Source organism: Sinohyriopsis cumingii, chromosome 17 (genome assembly GCF_028554795.1).
Source record: "Sinohyriopsis cumingii isolate HCF-2022 chromosome 17, ASM2855479v2, whole genome shotgun sequence".
Classification (NCBI taxonomy): domain Eukaryota; kingdom Metazoa; phylum Mollusca; class Bivalvia; order Unionida; family Unionidae; genus Sinohyriopsis; species Sinohyriopsis cumingii.
In genome coordinates, this window is record NC_142977.1 from 24,054,385 (window position 1) to 24,081,521 (window position 27,137).

Here is a 27,137-nt window from a genome sequence, read left to right on the forward strand (position 1 = left end):
AAGAAATTTGCCAGGGGCCAATATACGAAACTATCCCCTGCCGTCCGAGCAAACCTATATAGCATATATCCACCGTAAAAGAAACTGAAATTGCAAATAAAGGACTATTTGAAGACATTTCAGTTACTTTTGTAATGTTGAAACATAAGCTATAAAGTTATTCGGAATACTAAGACATCAGCAGTACCATGGCCCTGAATCGTTTTAATTTATTTTCATTACTTAGAGGCACACTTCCTACTCCAGACACAAATGTCAGTTGATAAACGTCAGTAAACGTCAAGAAATCATACTTACCTGGACCAGGGAGTACCGTGATCAGCTAGGCGGTTTCCCCAGGATATCCGGCCAAGACAAAGTAGATCAAAGAATTCTTTTGAAGTGAAAGTTCAAAGTTTACCGCTTTGGAATATGTATCGCCGTGTTGAAATCAACATCTCAAGGTATGTGAATTCAGATGTGTATCTTCGTACACTACGAGTGGAAGGACGAATTTCTCGGGAGGAAGCGCTTCGCAAACTTGAAGCTGCAGGTGTTACTATTTCTGACATCGAAGGTTTATATAGAGAAGGGGAAAATGCCCCATGGAATGCTGTGCTCAAGTCCCAAGAGAAGGAAAAAGGCGTGACCGGTGACGGCATTAAATATATTGCTAACCTAATAATTGACCTCAGAATACACTGGCTGCCCCTGTTTGTCAATGATATTGTTATCAAGGAAGTTCTAAAGGATTATGGGGAGATCCTTGACATAACCAGAGACAAGACAATTATAAACAAGGACACAATGATTGAAAACGGTACAAGGATAGTGAAACTCCGGACCACAGAATTCGATTGCAGGAATATTCCCCACATCGTGTCGCTTGGCATGTGTGGTATGCTTATAACAATGAAGGGCCGCCCCTCACTTTGCCTGAGATGTCGTCAGTCGGGGCACCTCCGAAAAGACTGCCCAGAGAAAGGTGCTAGCTATGCTTCAGCAGTGAATAATAAAGGACACGTTGCCCAACAACCACCTGCACCAAGCACATCAACCCAAGCAACGACACACGAACCTTTAACACCAGCAGCCCCTGCGTCGACAAACAGCAAACCAATTGATCACCCCACCACCCCCACCCCCTTGGACGCCTCCCACGGGGCGGAAGAGGAAGTAGCGACCCAAACACAAGAGAAAGCAACAGTACCGGATGACAATGATGAAGATGACTCGAATCAACCCAGACCACAAGAAAAAAGAGAATTGTTTGACCTAGATTCGTGCACGTGGCAGGTAGTCACGTCTAAAAGATCAAAAAAGTCTCGTCTTGAGGAGGATTCAAGTATGGATGTGCAAAATTCTTAATTTGGATTACACTACAGTAACTGTGTAATAAAGAAATCGGAACGCTCACGGACAATGAATATAATCAAATGGACCGGGCATATACAAGGACAGTAAAATGGACAATGAATAAGCATAACGGACTAAATATTTCAGGACTTTCCCTGGTTATACGTTCTATTACAGGTTTGTTCTTTTACTTAATCCTAATTTTTCATTCTCTTCAAATGTACAATATCCTTCATATCATCCTTATCTATTTCATAGCACATACAACATTTGTAGATTTTTATCTATTTTCTTCAACCATATTTTATCCCTTAATTACATATCCTCCCTTATTATGTTATCGTTCAGCAAGTCATTTCTGGTTTCCAATAGTATTACCTTATACAACGGACTCTACCCGTCTCGAGTTCAGATTGATTCACTTGATACACCTAGAGTCCCACATACATTAACGATTTTGAACCTATTCTGGACATGCCATACCAATAACAAGCAACCCATGAGTAAAATTAATATCCTTACATTAAATGTCAATGGCCTTCGAACCAACACGGATCAAAAACTATACGAGATTAGAAACTTGGTATCTTCGCATCACATCGACCTTGTATTCCTACAAGAAACCCACGTGGAGAAAAGAACCCTTACTTCAAAAATTCAAGATAAATTGCAATGTTATTATGCCATATGGAGTTTTGGCTCGAATCTTTCATCTGGAGCTGCTATCATTAATTTTAATCCTAACATACGTTTTTTAAAATATGAAACGGATTTTGACGGTAGAATAATATGTGCTGACTTTCAATTTAATGATATACCATATCGTGCCATAAATATATATGCCCCCATCCCTGATTCGGAGAAAAGTGAATTTTTTACTTCATTGTTCACATATTTAACGGGACAACATAATCTCATTCTTGCTGGAGATTTCAATTGTGTCACTAACTCCAACCTTGACCGAGTAGGTAATCTAACCAATTACAGCGAAAAGTCCGTCCAAACATTGAAATCGCTTATATCCAACTTTAAACTAATTGACACATTTCGCAAACTGAACCCCTCGGCAAAATTGTACACATGGTATCGAAACACACTAGACCCCTCATTACCACTGTTAGCAAGCAGACTTGATCGACTGTATGTTTCTAAAAACATAGCAAATTTCATCATTAATTCGACAATCGTTAACTTCGCTCAGTCCGACCACGATGCAGTAACTTTAAGTATAGCATGTAACTCATCAATATCATATGGTACCGGTTACTGGAAATGCAATAACTCGCACTTAAACCATAACACATTAAAAACTCTCATTACGGACCTAATTAAGAGAGAACTAAGATATCATAACATCACCCTAGAATATTGGGATGAGCTAAAACTCAAACTTAAAGAAGAAATCATTCGATATTCCAAACAACTTTCGAAAGTTAAAAACTCTGCAATTAAATCATTGAAGAAAGACTACCAATATCTAAGACAGAAATATGATTTAACCAATAATGAAGAACTTCTCTTTCAAATACAAGAACTCCGAATGTCTATCAAGGAATTACAAAATGAAAAATATATAGGATCAGTCATTAGGAGCAAAGCGAAAATTTTAGATAATAACGAAAGACCGAGCCAATTCTTTTTTCAATTAGAAAATAAAAAGGGTTCCCAGAAAACTATCACTGAAATTGAGTATAATAATGTGACTCATAACTCAAGTGTTGATATCTTAAACTGTTTTAAAAAGTTGTATTCAAATCTTTTTACCACAGAATTGATTGATGAAGAATTGTTTAAAGAATTTCTAACTGGGTTACCTCAGTTAAAGGCTGAAGATAACCAATTCCTTACCGGACCAATTACTAAAGTAGAAATTTGGAAATCTTTAAATATGATGGAGCCAAATAAATCACCTGGACCCGATGGTCTCACAAAAGAGTTTTATGTCACGTTTTTTGAATGTTTAGGCGACACATTAGTCCGTTTATATAATTTGATCTTTGAATCAAACACTTTGTCTGATTCACAAAGACTATCTTATATTACGTTATTATGTAAGGATCCTGAAAATTCAAATAATATGAAAAATTGGAGACCTATCTCCCTATTAAATTTAGACTATAAAATTCTATCCAAAGTTATTGCTAATCGACTTGGAAATGTCATGTCCAAAATAATACACATGGATCAAACATGTGGAGTTAAAGGTCGATCTATTTTTAATAATGGTCACCTTATACGAAACATCTGTGACTACATCGAACAAAAAGAATTATCATGTGCATTTATTTCCTTAGATCAAGAAAAGGCATTTGATAGGGTAAATTATCAATTTATGTTAAAAACATTAGAATCTTTCGGGTTTGATCCTGACTTTATTAAATGGATTTCAATTTTCTACACTGATATTAGTTCATCAGTTATAGTCAATAATTTTATTTCGGACCCCTTTTTAATCTCAAGAGGAGTCCGTCAAGGTTGCAGTCTTTCCCCCATTTTATATGTAATAGTGTACGAGCCTTTTGCAATCAAAATTCGAAACGACCCAGAAATTATAGGTGTTAAGGTGCCAGGTGCAACAGACGCCTGTAAGATCTCCCTTTTCGCGGACGATAGTACAGGCTTCTGTTGCACGGACAAATCGATCGAACGGTATTTATTTTGGTCTCGCATGTACGATCGCGCTTCCGGTGCTAAGGTAAATTATAGCAAATCAAACGGTATGTTCATGGGTAAATGGCGGAACCGCAGTGATCACCCCTTTGGCATTTCCTGGATCGACAAACAAAAAATTGTAGGGTTTCATTTTGGCAACGATTTAAGTCATGATGATCACTGGAACAAAAATGTTACTAAACTTACGAATACACTATTACTATGGAAACGTAGAAATTTACCTCTCATTTCTAAATCCCATGTTATTAATCTTTTAGCTTATAGCAAAATTTGGTATACTGCAACCGTGACTGATCTACCTAAACATTATGAAATTTTAATAAATAGGAATATCTTCACATTTTTGTGGAATTCTAAATTCGAACCTCTCGCTAGAGCTGTATGCATCAATCCCCTTTACGACGGAGGTTTAAACATCACCCATTTGAGATGTAAAATCCAAGCAATACGTATACAGCATATACAAAAATTACTCGACGATGAATATTCAGCCAAATGGAAAGATTTTGCAAGGTATTGGATCGGTTTACAACTAAGGTCTTTCAACCCTAATTTGGCGCTTAATAAATTTACTCATACGCTATATGTTCCTAAATTCTATCAAAAGTGCATGACCATTTTCAAAACATTTCATGAAAATAATCCTAGTCTCAAATTTGGTCTAGTCCCCACAAAATATTTCTACCAACGACAATTACAAAGCTATGTTCTTGAACCTAAAATAACCAAATTATACGATTTAAATTTCGGCAACATTTGGAAAAATTTGCATAATAAATTTTTAGACCCCATCACTAGAGATGTGTGTTTTAAAACAATACATGATATTTTGCCCGTTAACTACAACATGTTCTTAAAGAAGATTTCCAAATCTAAGTTATGCGCTTTTTGCGGTGACATTGAAACGACTGATCATTTATTTTTCGAATGCAAATTAATACTCCCCTTACAACAGCTCATTATCAAATGGTTAAAAAAACTTTCCAGAAACTCCTTCAATACCTTTTATACTTTCCTTAAATTCGGTCCTATCCCGAATGGGGCCTCGTTCCCGGAACCTGAATTCGAGGACTTGTGCCTTTTATTATGCGCTGAATATAAATATGCTATATGGATTAAACGTATACGAGCATATTATTATAAAGAAGTGGTAACCAGTAAAACCTTGTTATCCTTCTTTCTCTCCCGATTAAAATGCAGAATCAGAACTGACTTTTCCAGGCTTAACTTGGTTCATTTTATAGATAAATGGTGTTTAGCTGGATTATTCTGTTCTCTCTTCAATTTTGAATTAGTAATAGACATAAGTCTAGAATAATACTACATTCCTTCCCTTTTGGATAAATCCAATTATATATAATTTTACGATTTCTCCTTAGATCTCACTACACAGTCACCATGTTTTAATCCACGTCTGCCGGCCTACACGTTAATTTAAGAATATCTCAAGCAGCACGTGCTAACATTCTCTGTTTTATTGCACGAACTTTTACAGCACTTCACTGGTCTATCAAATTTACATGAGGTACTATGCATCACCTTAAATACACTTTGCATTTTTAAGAATACAGTTTCTCTAATATTAGAATTTTATAATTTGCAATATTTAAACTTCTGTATGAGATTAGTATACGTTTCGCAAACTAGATGTTACAAATTTACAATAGAAATTGCATACAATCATATTATGTATAACTTTGTCGCTTGTGAGCTATGCGCTTTACAATATATGTACATTTGTGTGTATACAAGAGCATGGATGGACAGTGAGTGTGCACATCTACGTGTATTTATGAGTTTGTGTGCTAAGGCGTGTATGGGGTGAAGATGGGAGTGTCGTTTTCGCTTGTACATTTCAACATGTAAATATTGAATAAAGATTTTATGAAAAATAAAAAAAAGGTTTCCCCAGGATGAGGCCTTTCCATTGCACTTCGGTTGGGCTGAAACCTGCGATCACCCCAAATGTGGGTGACTCGGGGTCGTTATTTATTAGTGTGGGGGTCTGCGTTCGCGCTAACCCCTGATAATTCAATTAAAAATAACCAATAATCTCAAGCTTATGACAAAATTAGTCTGGATGTCTCTGATTAGCACGTGCCAATCGATAATGTTATTATTTCTTACACTGCTCTTTCAAGGGGTGGGTTCCCGGGTGGTCTAAATAGCCCACCATTACGGATCGCGGCCATCTCACCTGTCTGCGTGTGTTTGAGTTTCGGATTTGGCCCATGTGGTTATCAGAGAAAGCTTGCCAGTATGTTATCATGGGTCGGGAGTTCTTTCCGTTCAGTTTTCTTCTCCCGGGTTCTTCCTCCACCATTTATATTGCCTGCCATGCATAGCCTATCTTGTGCTGAAAAATGGCATTAAACCCTACAACAAACAACTTTCAAAGAGCCATCTCACAACGAACGTGTGAAATATCTTTGAGTAACAGCGATCCAGCATATTTGTGAGAGAAAGAAAGAAAGAAAGAGAAATAAATGGAAACATGCTTACTGGATTCGACGAAAATCAAGTTTTATTTTCACAGAACTTCTCTGCAGTAGAGAGAGAGAGAGAGAGAGAGAGAGAGAGAGAGAGAGAGAGAGAGAAACAATATCTTCAAATAACAGGAACAACTTCGTTAATACAGCAAGCTTGTTGTCCTTATCAAAAGCAGTGACAGCTTCATCATAAGTCTCATTGTAGAGATCATCTGCATCACCAGTTACTTCTGTATCAGCAGCACTTTCAACAATCCAAAGCTTCTAGACTCGGAGTACGGCGAAGCGTAGCTGGCCAATCAGTGGCACAAAGATTTCAAATTTAATAAAACAGAGGAAACAAATAGTAGTATTCCTTTGACCTGACAAGTCGATTTGCAGTGGTTCATAGCAAAAGAGGTTGATGCACTGCAACCTCAAATTTATACCTGCATTTTTCATTTATGACACCAAGCGATCTTGCCAGTGCAAACACAATCCCTTTCCCTACGTAACAGTTCGGGAAAGCATTGTGTACTAAACAGCTGGATGTGATTGACCATAGTTCTTGCTAGACGACTATTGCTATTTCACTGTCGACTTTCTGTGAAGTAACTATGGGAGGTCAATGGCTGATATCAGTTTCAAGAACAAGACAAGCCCGAAACGCGGAATTGAAAAATGTATCCATATATTTAATTAAAAAACCATAATAGCTGAAAAATACGCACCGTTGCCTCAAGTTAAGAAATTTGCCAGGGGCCAATATACGAAACTATCCCCTGCCGTCCGAGCAAACCTATATAGCATATATCCACCGTAAAAGAAACTGAAATTGCAAATAAAGGACTATTTGAAGACATTTCAGTTACTTTTATAATGTTGAAACATAAGCTATAAAGTTATTCGGAATACTAAGACATCAGCAGTACCATGGCCCTGAATCGTTTTAATTTATTTTCATTACTTAGAGGCACACTTCCTACTCCAGACACAAATGTCAGTTGATAAACGTCAGTAAACGTCAAGAAATCATACTTACCTGGACCAGGGAGTACCGTGATCAGCTAGGCGGTTTCCCCAGGATGAGGCCTTTCCATTGCACTTCGGTTGGGCTGAAACCTGCGATCACCCCAAATGTGGGTGACTCGGGGTCGTTATTTATTAGTGTGGGGGTCTGCATTCGCGCTAACCCCTGATAATTCAATTAAAAATAACCAATAATCTCAAGCTTATGACAAAATTAGTCTGGATGTCTCTGATTAGCACGTGCCAATCGATAATGTTATTATTTCTTACACTGCTCTTTCAAGGGGTGGGTACCCCGGGTGGTCTAAATAGCCCACCATTACGGATCGCGGCCATCTCACCTCTCTGCGTGTGTTTGAGTTTCGGATTTGGCCCATGTGGTTATCAGAGAAAGCTTGCCAGTATGTTATCATGGGTCGGGAGTTCTTTCCGTTCAGTTTTCTTCTCCCGGGTTCTTCCTCCACCATTTATATTGCCTGCCATGCATAGCCTATCTTGTGCTGAAAAATAGCATTAAACCCTACAACAAACAACTTTCAAAGAGCCATCTCACAACGAACGTGTGAAATATCTTTGAGTAACAGCGATCCAGCATATTTGTGAGAGAAAGAAAGAAAGAAAGAGAAATAAATGGAAACATGCTTACTGGATTCGACGAAAATCAAGTTTTATTTTCACAGAACTTCTCTGCAGTAGAGAGAGAGAGAGAGAGAGAGAGAGAGAAACAATATCTTCAAATAACAGGAACAACTTCGTTAATACAGCAAGCTTGTTGTCCTTATCAAAAGCAGTGACAGCTTCATCATAAGTCTCATTGTAGAGATCATCTGCATCACCAGTTACTTCTGTATCAGCAGCACTTTCAACAATCCAAAGCTTCTAGACTCTTAGTACGGCGAAGCGTAGCTGGCCAATCAGTGGCACAAAGATTTCAAATTTAATAAAACAGAGGAAACAAATAGTAGTATTCCTTTGACCTGACAAGTCGATTTGCAGTGGTTCATAGCAAAAGAGGTTGATGCACTGCAACCTCAAATTTATACCTGCATTTTTCATTTATGACACCAAGCGATCTTGCCAGTGCAAACACAATCCCTTTCCCTACGTAACAGTTCGGGAAAGCATTGTATACTAAACAGCTGGATGTGATTGACCATAGTTCTTGCTAGACGACTATTGCTATTTCACTGTCGACTATCTGTGAAGTAACTATGGGAGGTCAATGGCTGATATCAGTTTCAAGAACAAGACAAGCCCGAAACGCGGAATTGAAAAATGTATCCATATATTTAATTAAAAAACCATAATAGCTGAAAAATACGCACCGTTGCCTCAAGTTAAGAAATTTGCCAGGGGCCAATATACGAAACTATCCCCTGCCGTCCGAGCAAACCTATATAGCATATATCCACCGTAAAAGAAACTGAAATTGCAAATAAAGGACTATTTGAAGACATTTCAGTTACTTTTGTAATGTTGAAACATAAGCTATAAAGTTATTCGGAATACTAAGACATCAGCAGTACCATGGCCCTGAATCGTTTTAATTTATTTTCATTACTTAGAGGCACACTTCCTACTCCAGACACAAATGTCAGTTGATAAACGTCAGTAAACGTCAAGAAATCATACTTACCTGGACCAGGGAGTACCGTCATCAGCTAGGCGGTTTCCCCAGGATGAGGCCTTTCCATTGCACTTCGGTTGGGCTGAAACCTGCGATCACCCCAAATGTGGGTGACTCGGGGTCGTTATTTATTAGTGTGGGGGTCTGCGTTCGCGCTAACCCCTGATAATTCAATTAAAAATAACCAATAATCTCAAGCTTATGACAAAATTAGTCTGGATGTCTCTGATTAGCACGTGCCAATCGATAATGTTATTATTTCTTACACTGCTCTTTCAAGGGGTGGGTACCCCGGGTGGTCTAAATAGCCCACCATTACGGATCGCGGCCATCTCACCTGTCTGCGTGTGTTTGAGTTTCGGATTTGGCCCATGTGGTTATCAGAGAAAGCTTGCCAGTATGTTATCATGGGTCGGAAGTTCTTTCCGTTCATTTTTCTTCTCCCGGGTTCTTCCTCCACCATTTATATTGCCTGCCATGCATAGCCTATCTTGTGCTGAAAAATGGCATTAAACCCTACAACAAACAACTTTCAAAGAGCCATCTCACAACGAACGTGTGAAATATCTTTGAGTAACAGCGATCCAGCATATTTGTGAGAGAAAGAAAGAAAGAAAGAGAAATAAATGGAAACATGCTTACTGGATTCGACGAAAATCAAGTTTTATTTTCACAGAACTTCTCTGCAGTAGAGAGAGAGAGAGAGAGAGAGAGAGAGAGAAACAATATCTTCAAATAACAGGAACAACTTCGTTAATACAGCAAGCTTGTTGTTCTTATAAAAAGCAGTGACAGCTTCATCATAAGTCTCATTGTAGAGATCATCTGCATCACCAGTTACTTCTGTATCAGCAGCACTTTCAACAATCCAAAGCTTCTAGACTCGGAGTACGGCGAAGCGTAGCTGGCCAATCAGTGGCACAAAGATTTCAAATTTAATAAAACAGAGGAAACAAATAGTAGTATTCCTTTGACCTGACAAGTCGATTTGCAGTGGTTCATAGCAAAAGAGGTTGATGCACTGCAACCTCACATTTATACCTGCATTTTTCATTTATGACACCAAGCGATCTTGCCAGTGCAAACACAATCCCTTTCCCTACGTAACAGTTCGGGAAAGCATTGTGTACTAAACAGCTGGATGTGATTGACCATAGTTCTTGCTAGACGACTATTGCTATTTCACTGTCAACTTGCTGTGAAGTAACTATGGGAGGTCAATGGCTGATATCAGTTTCAAGAACAAGACAAGCCCGAAACGCGGAATTGAAAAATGTATCCATATATTTAATTAAAAAACCATAATAGCTGAAAAATACGCACCGTTGCCTCAAGTTAAGAAATTTGCCAGGGGCCAATATACGAAACTATCCCCTGCCGTCCGAGCAAACCTATATAGCATATATCCACCGTAAAAGAAACTGAAATTGCAAATAAAGGACTATTTGAAGACATTTCAGTTACTTTTGTAATGTTGAAACATAAGCTATAAAGTTATTCGGAATACTAAGACATCAGCAGTACCATGGCCCTGAATCGTTTTAATTTATTTTCATTACTTAGAGGCACACTTCCTACTCCAGACACAAATGTCAGTTGATAAACGTCAGTAAACGTCAAGAAATCATACTTACCTGGACCAGGGAGTACCGTGATCAGCTAGGCGGTTTCCCCAGGATATCCGGCCAAGACAAAGTAGATCAAAGAATTCTTTTGAAGTGAAAGTTCAAAGTTTACCGCTTTGGAATATGTATCGCCGTGTTGAAATCAACATCTCAAGGTATGTGAATTCAGATGTGTATCTTCGTACACTACGAGTGGAAGGACGAATTTCTCGGGAGGAAGCGCTTCGCAAACTTGAAGCTGCAGGTGTTACTATTTCTGACATCGAAGGTTTATATAGAGAAGGGGAAAATGCCCCATGGAATGCTGTGCTCAAGTCCCAAGAGAAGGCAAGAGGCGTGACCGGTGACGGCATTAAATATATTGCTAACCTAATAATTGACCTCAGAATACACTGGCTGCCCCTGTTTGTCAATGATATTGTTATCAAGGAAGTTCTAAAGGATTATGGGGAGATCCTTGACATAACCAGAGACAAGACAATTATAAACAAGGACACAATGATTGAAAACGGTACAAGGATAGTGAAACTCCGGACCACAGAATTCGATTGCAGGAATATTCCCCACATCGTGTCGCTTGGCATGTGTGGTATGCTTATAACAATGAAGGGCCGCCCCCCACTTTGCCTGAGATGTCGTCAGTCGGGGCACCTCCGAAAAGACTGCCCAGAGAAAGGTGCTAGCTATGCTTCAGCAGTGAATAATAAAGGACACGTTGCCCAACAACCACCTGCACCAAGCACATCAACCCAAGCAACGACACACGAACCTTTAACACCAGCAGCCCCTGCGTCGACAAACAGCAAACCAATTGATCACCCCACCACCCCCACCCCCTTGGACGCCTCCCACGGGGCGGAAGAGGAAGTAGCGACCCAAACACAAGAGAAAGCAACAGTACCGGATGACAATGATGAAGATGACTCGAATCAACCCAGACCACAAGAAAAAAGAGAATTGTTTGACCTAGATTCGTGCACGTGGCAGGTAGTCACGTCTAAAAGATCAAAAAAGTCTCGTCTTGAGGAGGATTCAAGTATGGATGTGCAAAATTCTTAATTTGGATTACACTACAGTAACTGTGTAATAAAGAAATCGGAACGCTCACGGACAATGAATATAATCAAATGGACCGGGCATATACAAGGACAGTAAAATGGACAATGAATAAGCATAACGGACTAAATATTTCAGGACTTTCCCTGGTTATACGTTCTATTACAGGTTTGTTCTTTTACTTAATCCTAATTTTTCATTCTCTTCAAATGTACAATATCCTTCATATCATCCTTATCTATTTCATAGCACATACAACATTTGTAGATTTTTATCTATTTTCTTCAACCATATTTTATCCCTTAATTACATATCCTCCCTTATTATGTTATCGTTCAGCAAGTCATTTCTGGTTTCCAATAGTATTACCTTATACAACGGACTCTACCCGTCTCGAGTTCAGATTGATTCACTTGATACACCTAGAGTCCCACATACATTAACGATTTTGAACCTATTCTGGACATGCCATACCAATAACAAGCAACCCATGAGTAAAATTAATATCCTTACATTAAATGTCAATGGCCTTCGAACCAACACGGATCAAAAACTATACGAGATTAGAAACTTGGTATCTTCGCATCACATCGACCTTGTATTCCTACAAGAAACCCACGTGGAGAAAAGAACCCTTACTTCAAAAATTCAAGATAAATTGCAATGTTATTATGCCATATGGAGTTTTGGCTCGAATCTTTCATCTGGAGCTGCTATCATTAATTTTAATCCTAACATACGTTTTTTAAAATATGAAACGGATTTTGACGGTAGAATAATATGTGCTGACTTTCAATTTAATGATATACCATATCGTGCCATAAATATATATGCCCCCATCCCTGATTCGGAGAAAAGTGAATTTTTTACTTCATTGTTCACATATTTAACGGGACAACATAATCTCATTCTTGCTGGAGATTTCAATTGTGTCACTAACTCCAACCTTGACCGAGTAGGTAATCTAACCAATTACAGCGAAAAGTCCGTCCAAACATTGAAATCGCTTATATCCAACTTTAAACTAATTGACACATTTCGCAAACTGAACCCCTCGGCAAAATTGTACACATGGTATCGAAACACACTAGACCCCTCATTACCACTGTTAGCAAGCAGACTTGATCGACTGTATGTTTCTAAAAACATAGCAAATTTCATCATTAATTCGACAATCGTTAACTTCGCTCAGTCCGACCACGATGCAGTAACTTTAAGTATAGCATGTAACTCATCAATATCATATGGTACCGGTTACTGGAAATGCAATAACTCGCACTTAAACCATAACACATTAAAAACTCTCATTACGGACCTAATTAAGAGAGAACTAAGATATCATAACATCACCCTAGAATATTGGGATGAGCTAAAACTCAAACTTAAAGAAGAAATCATTCGATATTCCAAACAACTTTCGAAAGTTAAAAACTCTGCAATTAAATCATTGAAGAAAGACTACCAATATCTAAGACAGAAATATGATTTAACCAATAATGAAGAACTTCTCTTTCAAATACAAGAACTCCGAATGTCTATCAAGGAATTACAAAATGAAAAATATATAGGATCAGTCATTAGGAGCAAAGCGAAAATTTTAGATAATAACGAAAGACCGAGCCAATTCTTTTTTCAATTAGAAAATAAAAAGGGTTCCCAGAAAACTATCACTGAAATTGAGTATAATAATGTGACTCATAACTCAAGTGTTGATATCTTAAACTGTTTTAAAAAGTTGTATTCAAATCTTTTTACCACAGAATTGATTGATGAAGAATTGTTTAAAGAATTTCTAACTGGGTTACCTCAGTTAAAGGCTGAAGATAACCAATTCCTTACCGGACCAATTACTAAAGTAGAAATTTGGAAATCTTTAAATATGATGGAGCCAAATAAATCACCTGGACCCGATGGTCTCACAAAAGAGTTTTATGTCACGTTTTTTGAATGTTTAGGCGACACATTAGTCCGTTTATATAATTTGATCTTTGAATCAAACACTTTGTCTGATTCACAAAGACTATCTTATATTACGTTATTATGTAAGGATCCTGAAAATTCAAATAATATGAAAAATTGGAGACCTATCTCCCTATTAAATTTAGACTATAAAATTCTATCCAAAGTTATTGCTAATCGACTTGGAAATGTCATGTCCAAAATAATACACATGGATCAAACATGTGGAGTTAAAGGTCGATCTATTTTTAATAATGGTCACCTTATACGAAACATCTGTGACTACATCGAACAAAAAGAATTATCATGTGCATTTATTTCCTTAGATCAAGAAAAGGCATTTGATAGGGTAAATTATCAATTTATGTTAAAAACATTAGAATCTTTCGGGTTTGATCCTGACTTTATTAAATGGATTTCAATTTTCTACACTGATATTAGTTCATCAGTTATAGTCAATAATTTTATTTCGGACCCCTTTTTAATCTCAAGAGGAGTCCGTCAAGGTTGCAGTCTTTCCCCCATTTTATATGTAATAGTGTACGAGCCTTTTGCAATCAAAATTCGAAACGACCCAGAAATTATAGGTGTTAAGGTGCCAGGTGCAACAGACGCCTGTAAGATCTCCCTTTTCGCGGACGATAGTACAGGCTTCTGTTGCACGGACAAATCGATCGAACGGTATTTATTTTGGTCTCGCATGTACGATCGCGCTTCCGGTGCTAAGGTAAATTATAGCAAATCAAACGGTATGTTCATGGGTAAATGGCGGAACCGCAGTGATCACCCCTTTGGCATTTCCTGGATCGACAAACAAAAAATTGTAGGGTTTCATTTTGGCAACGATTTAAGTCATGATGATCACTGGAACAAAAATGTTACTAAACTTACGAATACACTATTACTATGGAAACGTAGAAATTTACCTCTCATTTCTAAATCCCATGTTATTAATCTTTTAGCTTATAGCAAAATTTGGTATACTGCAACCGTGACTGATCTACCTAAACATTATGAAATTTTAATAAATAGGAATATCTTCACATTTTTGTGGAATTCTAAATTCGAACCTCTCGCTAGAGCTGTATGCATCAATCCCCTTTACGACGGAGGTTTAAACATCACCCATTTGAGATGTAAAATCCAAGCAATACGTATACAGCATATACAAAAATTACTCGACGATGAATATTCAGCCAAATGGAAAGATTTTGCAAGGTATTGGATCGGTTTACAACTAAGGTCTTTCAACCCTAATTTGGCGCTTAATAAATTTACTCATACGCTATATGTTCCTAAATTCTATCAAAAGTGCATGACCATTTTCAAAACATTTCATGAAAATAATCCTAGTCTCAAATTTGGTCTAGTCCCCACAAAATATTTCTACCAACGACAATTACAAAGCTATGTTCTTGAACCTAAAATAACCAAATTATACGATTTAAATTTCGGCAACATTTGGAAAAATTTGCATAATAAATTTTTAGACCCCATCACTAGAGATGTGTGTTTTAAAACAATACATGATATTTTGCCCGTTAACTACAACATGTTCTTAAAGAAGATTTCCAAATCTAAGTTATGCGCTTTTTGCGGTGACATTGAAACGACTGATCATTTATTTTTCGAATGCAAATTAATACTCCCCTTACAACAGCTCATTATCAAATGGTTAAAAAAACTTTCCAGAAACTCCTTCAATACCTTTTATACTTTCCTTAAATTCGGTCCTATCCCGAATGGGGCCTCGTTCCCGGAACCTGAATTCGAGGACTTGTGCCTTTTATTATGCGCTGAATATAAATATGCTATATGGATTAAACGTATACGAGCATATTATTATAAAGAAGTGGTAACCAGTAAAACCTTGTTATCCTTCTTTCTCTCCCGATTAAAATGCAGAATCAGAACTGACTTTTCCAGGCTTAACTTGGTTCATTTTATAGATAAATGGTGTTTAGCTGGATTATTCTGTTCTCTCTTCAATTTTGAATTAGTAATAGACATAAGTCTAGAATAATACTACATTCCTTCCCTTTTGGATAAATCCAATTATATATAATTTTACGATTTCTCCTTAGATCTCACTACACAGTCACCATGTTTTAATCCACGTCTGCCGGCCTACACGTTAATTTAAGAATATCTCAAGCAGCACGTGCTAACATTCTCTGTTTTATTGCACGAACTTTTACAGCACTTCACTGGTCTATCAAATTTACATGAGGTACTATGCATCACCTTAAATACACTTTGCATTTTTAAGAATACAGTTTCTCTAATATTAGAATTTTATAATTTGCAATATTTAAACTTCTGTATGAGATTAGTATACGTTTCGCAAACTAGATGTTACAAATTTACAATAGAAATTGCATACAATCATATTATGTATAACTTTGTCGCTTGTGAGCTATGCGCTTTACAATATATGTACATTTGTGTGTATACAAGAGCATGGATGGACAGTGAGTGTGCACATCTACGTGTATTTATGAGTTTGTGTGCTAAGGCGTGTATGGGGTGAAGATGGGAGTGTCGTTTTCGCTTGTACATTTCAACATGTAAATATTGAATAAAGATTTTATGAAAAATAAAAAAAAGGTTTCCCCAGGATGAGGCCTTTCCATTGCACTTCGGTTGGGCTGAAACCTGCGATCACCCCAAATGTGGGTGACTCGGGGTCGTTATTTATTAGTGTGGGGGTCTGCGTTCGCGCTAACCCCTGATAATTCAATTAAAAATAACCAATAATCTCAAGCTTATGACAAAATTAGTCTGGATGTCTCTGATTAGCACGTGCCAATCGATAATGTTATTATTTCTTACACTGCTCTTTCAAGGGGTGGGTTCCCGGGTGGTCTAAATAGCCCACCATTACGGATCGCGGCCATCTCACCTGTCTGCGTGTGTTTGAGTTTCGGATTTGGCCCATGTGGTTATCAGAGAAAGCTTGCCAGTATGTTATCATGGGTCGGGAGTTCTTTCCGTTCAGTTTTCTTCTCCCGGGTTCTTCCTCCACCATTTATATTGCCTGCCATGCATAGCCTATCTTGTGCTGAAAAATGGCATTAAACCCTACAACAAACAACTTTCAAAGAGCCATCTCACAACGAACGTGTGAAATATCTTTGAGTAACAGCGATCCAGCATATTTGTGAGAGAAAGAAAGAAAGAAAGAGAAATAAATGGAAACATGCTTACTGGATTCGACGAAAATCAAGTTTTATTTTCACAGAACTTCTCTGCAGTAGAGAGAGAGAGAGAGAGAGAGAGAGAGAGAGAGAGAGAGAGAGAAACAATATCTTCAAATAACAGGAACAACTTCGTTAATACAGCAAGCTTGTTGTCCTTATCAAAAGCAGTGACAGCTTCATCATAAGTCTCATTGTAGAGATCATCTGCATCACCAGTTACTTCTGTATCAGCAGCACTTTCAACAATCCAAAGCTTCTAGACTCGGAGTACGGCGAAGCGTAGCTGGCCAATCAGTGGCACAAAGATTTCAAATTTAATAAAACAGAGGAAACAAATAGTAGTATTCCTTTGACCTGACAAGTCGATTTGCAGTGGTTCATAGCAAAAGAGGTTGATGCACTGCAACCTCAAATTTATACCTGCATTTTTCATTTATGACACCAAGCGATCTTGCCAGTGCAAACACAATCCCTTTCCCTACGTAACAGTTCGGGAAAGCATTGTGTACTAAACAGCTGGATGTGATTGACCATAGTTCTTGCTAGACGACTATTGCTATTTCACTGTCGACTTTCTGTGAAGTAACTATGGGAGGTCAATGGCTGATATCAGTTTCAAGAACAAGACAAGCCCGAAACGCGGAATTGAAAAATGTATCCATATATTTAATTAAAAAACCATAATAGCTGAAAAATACGCACCGTTGCCTCAAGTTAAGAAATTTGCCAGGGGCCAATATACGAAACTATCCCCTGCCGTCCGAGCAAACCTATATAGCATATATCCACCGTAAAAGAAACTGAAATTGCAAATAAAGGACTATTTGAAGACATTTCAGTTACTTTTATAATGTTGAAACATAAGCTATAAAGTTATTCGGAATACTAAGACATCAGCAGTACCATGGCCCTGAATCGTTTTAATTTATTTTCATTACTTAGAGGCACACTTCCTACTCCAGACACAAATGTCAGTTGATAAACGTCAGTAAACGTCAAGAAATCATACTTACCTGGACCAGGGAGTACCGTGATCAGCTAGGCGGTTTCCCCAGGATGAGGCCTTTCCATTGCACTTCGGTTGGGCTGAAACCTGCGATCACCCCAAATGTGGGTGACTCGGGGTCGTTATTTATTAGTGTGGGGGTCTGCATTCGCGCTAACCCCTGATAATTCAATTAAAAATAACCAATAATCTCAAGCTTATGACAAAATTAGTCTGGATGTCTCTGATTAGCACGTGCCAATCGATAATGTTATTATTTCTTACACTGCTCTTTCAAGGGGTGGGTACCCCGGGTGGTCTAAATAGCCCACCATTACGGATCGCGGCCATCTCACCTCTCTGCGTGTGTTTGAGTTTCGGATTTGGCCCATGTGGTTATCAGAGAAAGCTTGCCAGTATGTTATCATGGGTCGGGAGTTCTTTCCGTTCAGTTTTCTTCTCCCGGGTTCTTCCTCCACCATTTATATTGCCTGCCATGCATAGCCTATCTTGTGCTGAAAAATAGCATTAAACCCTACAACAAACAACTTTCAAAGAGCCATCTCACAACGAACGTGTGAAATATCTTTGAGTAACAGCGATCCAGCATATTTGTGAGAGAAAGAAAGAAAGAAAGAGAAATAAATGGAAACATGCTTACTGGATTCGACGAAAATCAAGTTTTATTTTCACAGAACTTCTCTGCAGTAGAGAGAGAGAGAGAGAGAGAGAGAGAGAAACAATATCTTCAAATAACAGGAACAACTTCGTTAATACAGCAAGCTTGTTGTCCTTATCAAAAGCAGTGACAGCTTCATCATAAGTCTCATTGTAGAGATCATCTGCATCACCAGTTACTTCTGTATCAGCAGCACTTTCAACAATCCAAAGCTTCTAGACTCTTAGTACGGCGAAGCGTAGCTGGCCAATCAGTGGCACAAAGATTTCAAATTTAATAAAACAGAGGAAACAAATAGTAGTATTCCTTTGACCTGACAAGTCGATTTGCAGTGGTTCATAGCAAAAGAGGTTGATGCACTGCAACCTCAAATTTATACCTGCATTTTTCATTTATGACACCAAGCGATCTTGCCAGTGCAAACACAATCCCTTTCCCTACGTAACAGTTCGGGAAAGCATTGTATACTAAACAGCTGGATGTGATTGACCATAGTTCTTGCTAGACGACTATTGCTATTTCACTGTCGACTATCTGTGAAGTAACTATGGGAGGTCAATGGCTGATATCAGTTTCAAGAACAAGACAAGCCCGAAACGCGGAATTGAAAAATGTATCCATATATTTAATTAAAAAACCATAATAGCTGAAAAATACGCACCGTTGCCTCAAGTTAAGAAATTTGCCAGGGGCCAATATACGAAACTATCCCCTGCCGTCCGAGCAAACCTATATAGCATATATCCACCGTAAAAGAAACTGAAATTGCAAATAAAGGACTATTTGAAGACATTTCAGTTACTTTTGTAATGTTGAAACATAAGCTATAAAGTTATTCGGAATACTAAGACATCAGCAGTACCATGGCCCTGAATCGTTTTAATTTATTTTCATTACTTAGAGGCACACTTCCTACTCCAGACACAAATGTCAGTTGATAAACGTCAGTAAACGTCAAGAAATCATACTTACCTGGACCAGGGAGTACCGTCATCAGCTAGGCGGTTTCCCCAGGATGAGGCCTTTCCATTGCACTTCGGTTGGGCTGAAACCTGCGATCACCCCAAATGTGGGTGACTCGGGGTCGTTATTTATTAGTGTGGGGGTCTGCGTTCGCGCTAACCCCTGATAATTCAATTAAAAATAACCAATAATCTCAAGCTTATGACAAAATTAGTCTGGATGTCTCTGATTAGCACGTGCCAATCGATAATGTTATTATTTCTTACACTGCTCTTTCAAGGGGTGGGTACCCCGGGTGGTCTAAATAGCCCACCATTACGGATCGCGGCCATCTCACCTGTCTGCGTGTGTTTGAGTTTCGGATTTGGCCCATGTGGTTATCAGAGAAAGCTTGCCAGTATGTTATCATGGGTCGGAAGTTCTTTCCGTTCATTTTTCTTCTCCCGGGTTCTTCCTCCACCATTTATATTGCCTGCCATGCATAGCCTATCTTGTGCTGAAAAATGGCATTAAACCCTACAACAAACAACTTTCAAAGAGCCATCTCACAACGAACGTGTGAAATATCTTTGAGTAACAGCGATCCAGCATATTTGTGAGAGAAAGAAAGAAAGAAAGAGAAATAAATGGAAACATGCTTACTGGATTCGACGAAAATCAAGTTTTATTTTCACAGAACTTCTCTGCAGTAGAGAGAGAGAGAGAGAGAGAGAGAGAGAGAAACAATATCTTCAAATAACAGGAACAACTTCGTTAATACAGCAAGCTTGTTGTTCTTATAAAAAGCAGTGACAGCTTCATCATAAGTCTCATTGTAGAGATCATCTGCATCACCAGTTACTTCTGTATCAGCAGCACTTTCAACAATCCAAAGCTTCTAGACTCGGAGTACGGCGAAGCGTAGCTGGCCAATCAGTGGCACAAAGATTTCAAATTTAATAAAACAGAGGAAACAAATAGTAGTATTCCTTTGACCTGACAAGTCGATTTGCAGTGGTTCATAGCAAAAGAGGTTGATGCACTGCAACCTCAAATTTATACCTGCATTTTTCATTTATGACACCAAGCGATCTTGCCAGTGCAAACACAATCCCTTTCCCTACGTAACAGTTCGGGAAAGCATTGTGTACTAAACAGCTGGATGTGATTGACCATAGTTCTTGCTAGACGACTATTGCTATTTCACTGTCAACTTGCTGTGAAGTAACTATGGGAGGTCAATGGCTGATATCAGTTTCAAGAACAAGACAAGCCCGAAACGCGGAATTGAAAAATGTATCCATATATTTAATTAAAAAACCATAATAGCTGAAAAATACGCACCGTTGCCTCAAGTTAAGAAATTTGCCAGGGGCCAATATACGAAACTATCCCCTGCCGTCCGAGCAAACCTATATAGCATATATCCACCGTAAAAGAAACTGAAATTGCAAATAAAGGACTATTTGAAGACATTTCAGTTACTTTTGTAATGTTGAAACATAAGCTATAAAGTTATTCGGAATACTAAGACATCAGCAGTACCATGGCCCTGAATCGTTTTAATTTATTTTCATTACTTAGAGGCACACTTCCTACTCCAGACACAAATGTCAGTTGATAAACGTCAGTAAACGTCAAGAAATCATACTTACCTGGACCAGGGAGTACCGTGATCAGCTAGGCGGTTTCCCCAGGATATCCGGCCAAGACAAAGTAGATCAAAGAATTCTTTTGAAGTGAAAGTTCAAAGTTTACCGCTTTGGAATATGTATCGCCGTGTTGAAATCAACATCTCAAGGTATGTGAATTCAGATGTGTATCTTCGTACACTACGAGTGGAAGGACGAATTTCTCGGGAGGAAGCGCTTCGCAAACTTGAAGCTGCAGGTGTTACTATTTCTGACATCGAAGGTTTATATAGAGAAGGGGAAAATGCCCCATGGAATGCTGTGCTCAAGTCCCAAGAGAAGGCAAGAGGCGTGACCGGTGACGGCATTAAATATATTGCTAACCTAATAATTGACCTCAGAATACACTGGCTGCCCCTGTTTGTCAATGATATTGTTATCAAGGAAGTTCTAAAGGATTATGGGGAGATCCTTGACATAACCAGAGACAAGACAATTATAAACAAGGACACAATGATTGAAAACGGTACAAGGATAGTGAAACTCCGGACCACAGAATTCGATTGCAGGAATATTCCCCACATCGTGTCGCTTGGCATGTGTGGTATGCTTATAACAATGAAGGGCCGCCCCCCACTTTGCCTGAGATGTCGTCAGTCGGGGCACCTCCGAAAAGACTGCCCAGAGAAAGGTGCTAGCTATGCTTCAGCAGTGAATAATAAAGGACACGTTGCCCAACAACCACCTGCACCAAGCACATCAACCCAAGCAACGACACACGAACCTTTAACACCAGCAGCCCCTGCGTCGACAAACAGCAAACCAATTGATCACCCCACCACCCCCACCCCCTTGGACGCCTCCCACGGGGCGGAAGAGGAAGTAGCGACCCAAACACAAGAGAAAGCAACAGTACCGGATGACAATGATGAAGATGACTCGAATCAACCCAGACCACAAGAAAAAAGAGAATTGTTTGACCTAGATTCGTGCACGTGGCAGGTAGTCACGTCTAAAAGATCAAAAAAGTCTCGTCTTGAGGAGGATTCAAGTATGGATGTGCAAAATTCTTAATTTGGATTACACTACAGTAACTGTGTAATAAAGAAATCGGAACGCTCACGGACAATGAATATAATCAAATGGACCGGGCATATACAAGGACAGTAAAATGGACAATGAATAAGCATAACGGACTAAATATTTCAGGACTTTCCCTGGTTATACGTTCTATTACAGGTTTGTTCTTTTACTTAATCCTAATTTTTCATTCTCTTCAAATGTACAATATCCTTCATATCATCCTTATCTATTTCATAGCACATACAACATTTGTAGATTTTTATCTATTTTCTTCAACCATATTTTATCCCTTAATTACATATCCTCCCTTATTATGTTATCGTTCAGCAAGTCATTTCTGGTTTCCAATAGTATTACCTTATACAACGGACTCTACCCGTCTCGAGTTCAGATTGATTCACTTGATACACCTGGAGTCCCACATACATTAACGATTTTGAACCTATTCTGGACATGCCATACCAATAACAAGCAACCCATGAGTAAAATTAATATCCTTACATTAAATGTCAATGGCCTTCGAACCAACACGGATCAAAAACTATACGAGATTAGAAACTTGGTATCTTCGCATCACATCGACCTTGTATTCCTACAAGAAACCCACGTGGAGAAAAGAACCCTTACTTCAAAAATTCAAGATAAATTGCAATGTTATTATGCCATATGGAGTTTTGGCTCGAATCTTTCATCTGGAGCTGCTATCATTAATTTTAATCCTAACATACGTTTTTTAAAATATGAAACGGATTTTGACGGTAGAATAATATGTGCTGACTTTCAATTTAATGATATACCATATCGTGCCATAAATATATATGCCCCCATCCCTGATTCGGAGAAAAGTGAATTTTTTACTTCATTGTTCACATATTTAACGGGACAACATAATCTCATTCTTGCTGGAGATTTCAATTGTGTCACTAACTCCAACCTTGACCGAGTAGGTAATCTAACCAATTACAGCGAAAAGTCCGTCCAAACATTGAAATCGCTTATATCCAACTTTAAACTAATTGACACATTTCGCAAACTGAACCCCTCGGCAAAATTGTACACATGGTATCGAAACACACTAGACCCCTCATTACCACTGTTAGCAAGCAGACTTGATCGACTGTATGTTTCTAAAAACATAGCAAATTTCATCATTAATTCGACAATCGTTAACTTCGCTCAGTCCGACCACGATGCAGTAACTTTAAGTATAGCATGTAACTCATCAATATCATATGGTACCGGTTACTGGAAATGCAATAACTCGCACTTAAACCATAACACATTAAAAACTCTCATTACGGACCTAATTAAGAGAGAACTAAGATATCATAACATCACCCTAGAATATTGGGATGAGCTAAAACTCAAACTTAAAGAAGAAATCATTCGATATTCCAAACAACTTTCGAAAGTTAAAAACTCTGCAATTAAATCATTGAAGAAAGACTACCAATATCTAAGACAGAAATATGATTTAACCAATAATGAAGAACTTCTCTTTCAAATACAAGAACTCCGAATGTCTATCAAGGAATTACAAAATGAAAAATATATAGGATCAGTCATTAGGAGCAAAGCGAAAATTTTAGATAATAACGAAAGACCGAGCCAATTCTTTTTTCAATTAGAAAATAAAAAGGGTTCCCAGAAAACTATCACTGAAATTGAGTATAATAATGTGACTCATAACTCAAGTGTTGATATCTTAAACTGTTTTAAAAAGTTGTATTCAAATCTTTTTACCACAGAATTGATTGATGAAGAATTGTTTAAAGAATTTCTAACTGGGTTACCTCAGTTAAAGGCTGAAGATAACCAATTCCTTACCGGACCAATTACTAAAGTAGAAATTTGGAAATCTTTAAATATGATGGAGCCAAATAAATCACCTGGACCCGATGGTCTCACAAAAGAGTTTTATGTCACGTTTTTTGAATGTTTAGGCGACACATTAGTCCGTTTATATAATTTGATCTTTGAATCAAACACTTTGTCTGATTCACAAAGACTATCTTATATTACGTTATTATGTAAGGATCCTGAAAATTCAAATAATATGAAAAATTGGAGACCTATCTCCCTATTAAATTTAGACTATAAAATTCTATCCAAAGTTATTGCTAATCGACTTGGAAATGTCATGTCCAAAATAATACACATGGATCAAACATGTGGAGTTAAAGGTCGATCTATTTTTAATAATGGTCACCTTATACGAAACATCTGTGACTACATCGAACAAAAAGAATTATCATGTGCATTTATTTCCTTAGATCAAGAAAAGGCATTTGATAGGGTAAATTATCAATTTATGTTAAAAACATTAGAATCTTTCGGGTTTGATCCTGACTTTATTAAATGGATTTCAATTTTCTACACTGATATTAGTTCATCAGTTATAGTCAATAATTTTATTTCGGACCCCTTTTTAATCTCAAGAGGAGTCCGTCAAGGTTGCAGTCTTTCCCCCCTTTTATATGTAATAGTGTACGAGCCTTTTGCAATCAAAATTCGAAACGACCCAGAAATTATAGGTGTTAAGGTGCCAGGTGCAACAGAAGCCTGTAAGATCTCCCTTTTCGCGGACGATAGTACAGGCTTCTGTTGCACGGACAAATCGATCGAACGGTATTTATTTTGGTCTCGCATGTACGATCGCGCTTCCGGTGCTAAGGTAAATTATAGCAAATCAAACGGTATGTTCATGGGTAAATGGCGGAACCGCAGTGATCACCCCTTTGGCATTTCCTGGATCGACAAACAAAAAATTGTAGGGTTTCATTTTGGCAACGATTTAAGTCATGATGATCACTGGAACAAAAATGTTACTAAACTTACGAATACACTATTACTATGGAAACGTAGAAATTTACCTCTCATTTCTAAATCCCATGTTATTAATCTTTTAGCTTATAGCAAAATTTGGTATACTGCAACCGTGACTGATCTACCTAAACATTATGAAATTTTAATAAATAGGAATTTCTTCACATTTTTGTGGAATTCTAAATTCGAACCTCTCGCTAGAGCTGTATGCATCAATCCCCTTTACGACGGAGGTTTAAACATCACCCATTTGAGATGTAAAATCCAAGCAATACGTATACAGCATATACAAAAATTACTCGACGATGAATATTCAGCCAAATGGAAAGATTTTGCAAGGTATTGGATCGGTTTACAACTAAGGTCTTTCAACCCTAATTTGGCGCTTAATAAATTTACTCATACGCTATATGTTCCTAAATTCTATCAAAAGTGCATGACCATTTTCAAAACATTTCATGAAAATAATCCTAGTCTCAAATTTGGTCTAGTCCCCACAAAATATTTCTACCAACGACAATTACAAAGCTATGTTCTTGAACCTAAAATAACCAAATTATACGATTTAAATTTCGGCAACATTTGGAAAAATTTGCATAATAAATTTTTAGACCCCATCACTAGAGATGTGTGTTTTAAAACAATACATGATATTTTGCCCGTTAACTACAACATGTTCTTAAAGAAGATTTCCAAATCTAAGTTATGCGCTTTTTGCGGTGACATTGAAACGACTGATCATTTATTTTTCGAATGCAAATTAATACTCCCCTTACAACAGCTCATTATCAAATGGTTAAAAAAACTTTCCAGAAACTCCTTCAATACCTTTTATACTTTCCTTAAATTCGGTCCTATCCCGAATGGGGCCTCGTTCCCGGAACCTGAATTCGAGGACTTGTGCCTTTTATTATGCGCTGAATATAAATATGCTATATGGATTAAACGTATACGAGCATATTATTATAAAGAAGTGGTAACCAGTAAAACCTTGTTATCCTTCTTTCTCTCCCGATTAAAATGCAGAATCAGAACTGACTTTTCCAGGCTTAACTTGGTTCATTTTATAGATAAATGGTGTTTAGCTGGATTATTCTGTTCTCTCTTCAATTTTGAATTAGTAATAGACATAAGTCTAGAATAATACTACATTCCTTCCCTTTTGGATAAATCCAATTATATATAATTTTACGATTTCTCCTTAGATCTCACTACACAGTCACCATGTTTTAATCCACGTCTGCCGGCCTACACGTTAATTTAAGAATATCTCAAGCAGCACGTGCTAACATTCTCTGTTTCATTGCACGAACTTTTACAGCACTTCACTGGTCTATCAAATTTACATGAGGTATAGTACTTGCATCACCTTAAATACACTTTGCATTTTTAAGAATACAGTTTCTCTAATATTAGAATTTTATAATTTGCAATATTTAAACTTCTGTATGAGATTAGTATACGTTTCGCAAACTAGATGTTACAAATTTACAATAGAAATTGCATACAATCATATTATGTATAACTTTGTCGCTTGTGAGCTATGCGCTTTACAATATATGTACATTTGTGTGTATACAAGAGCATGGATGGACAGTGAGTGTGCACATCTACGTGTATTTATGAGTTTGTGTGCTAAGGCGTGTATGGGGTGAAGATGGGAGTGTCGTTTTCGCTTGTACATTTCAACATGTAAATATTGAATAAAGATTTTATGAAAAATAAAAAAAAGGTTTCCCCAGGATGAGGCCTTTCCATTGCACTTCGGTTGGGCTGAAACCTGCGATCACCCCAAATGTGGGTGACTCGGGGTCGTTATTTATTAGTGTGGGGGTCTGCGTTCGCGCTAACCCCTGATAATTCAATTAAAAATAACCAATAATCTCAAGCTTATGACAAAATTAGTCTGGATGTCTCTGATTAGCACGTGCCAATCGATAATGTTATTATTTCTTACACTGCTCTTTCAAGGGGTGGGTACCCCGGGTGGTCTAAATAGCCCACCATTACGGATCGCGG

At 37.8% G+C, this 27,137-nt stretch overlaps 7 non-coding genes across 7 annotated transcripts; all 7 read left to right on the forward strand.

The window, feature by feature from the left end:
• The first annotated feature begins 5,874 nt into the window (after positions 1 to 5,874).
• On the forward strand, positions 5,875 to 6,034 carry LOC149778010 (U1 spliceosomal RNA). Its single transcript, XR_016415992.1, has one exon. It is a non-coding gene; the product is annotated as a U1 spliceosomal RNA (small nuclear RNA).
• Positions 6,035 to 7,510: 1,476 nt separating this feature from the next.
• On the forward strand, positions 7,511 to 7,674 carry LOC149778011 (U1 spliceosomal RNA). Its single transcript, XR_016415962.1, has one exon. It is a non-coding gene; the product is annotated as a U1 spliceosomal RNA (small nuclear RNA).
• Positions 7,675 to 9,133: 1,459 nt separating this feature from the next.
• On the forward strand, positions 9,134 to 9,297 carry LOC149778012 (U1 spliceosomal RNA). Its single transcript, XR_016415933.1, has one exon. It is a non-coding gene; the product is annotated as a U1 spliceosomal RNA (small nuclear RNA).
• A 7,046-nt stretch (positions 9,298 to 16,343) lies between these two features.
• On the forward strand, positions 16,344 to 16,503 carry LOC149778013 (U1 spliceosomal RNA). Its single transcript, XR_016415993.1, has one exon. It is a non-coding gene; the product is annotated as a U1 spliceosomal RNA (small nuclear RNA).
• Positions 16,504 to 17,977: 1,474 nt separating this feature from the next.
• Positions 17,978 to 18,141, forward strand: LOC149778014 (U1 spliceosomal RNA). Its single transcript, XR_016415963.1, has one exon. It is a non-coding gene; the product is annotated as a U1 spliceosomal RNA (small nuclear RNA).
• Positions 18,142 to 19,600: 1,459 nt separating this feature from the next.
• Positions 19,601 to 19,764, forward strand: LOC149778015 (U1 spliceosomal RNA). Its single transcript, XR_016415934.1, has one exon. It is a non-coding gene; the product is annotated as a U1 spliceosomal RNA (small nuclear RNA).
• A 7,050-nt stretch (positions 19,765 to 26,814) lies between these two features.
• LOC149778016 (U1 spliceosomal RNA) lies at positions 26,815 to 26,974 on the forward strand. Its single transcript, XR_016415994.1, has one exon. It is a non-coding gene; the product is annotated as a U1 spliceosomal RNA (small nuclear RNA).
• Positions 26,975 to 27,137: the final 163 nt, after the last annotated feature.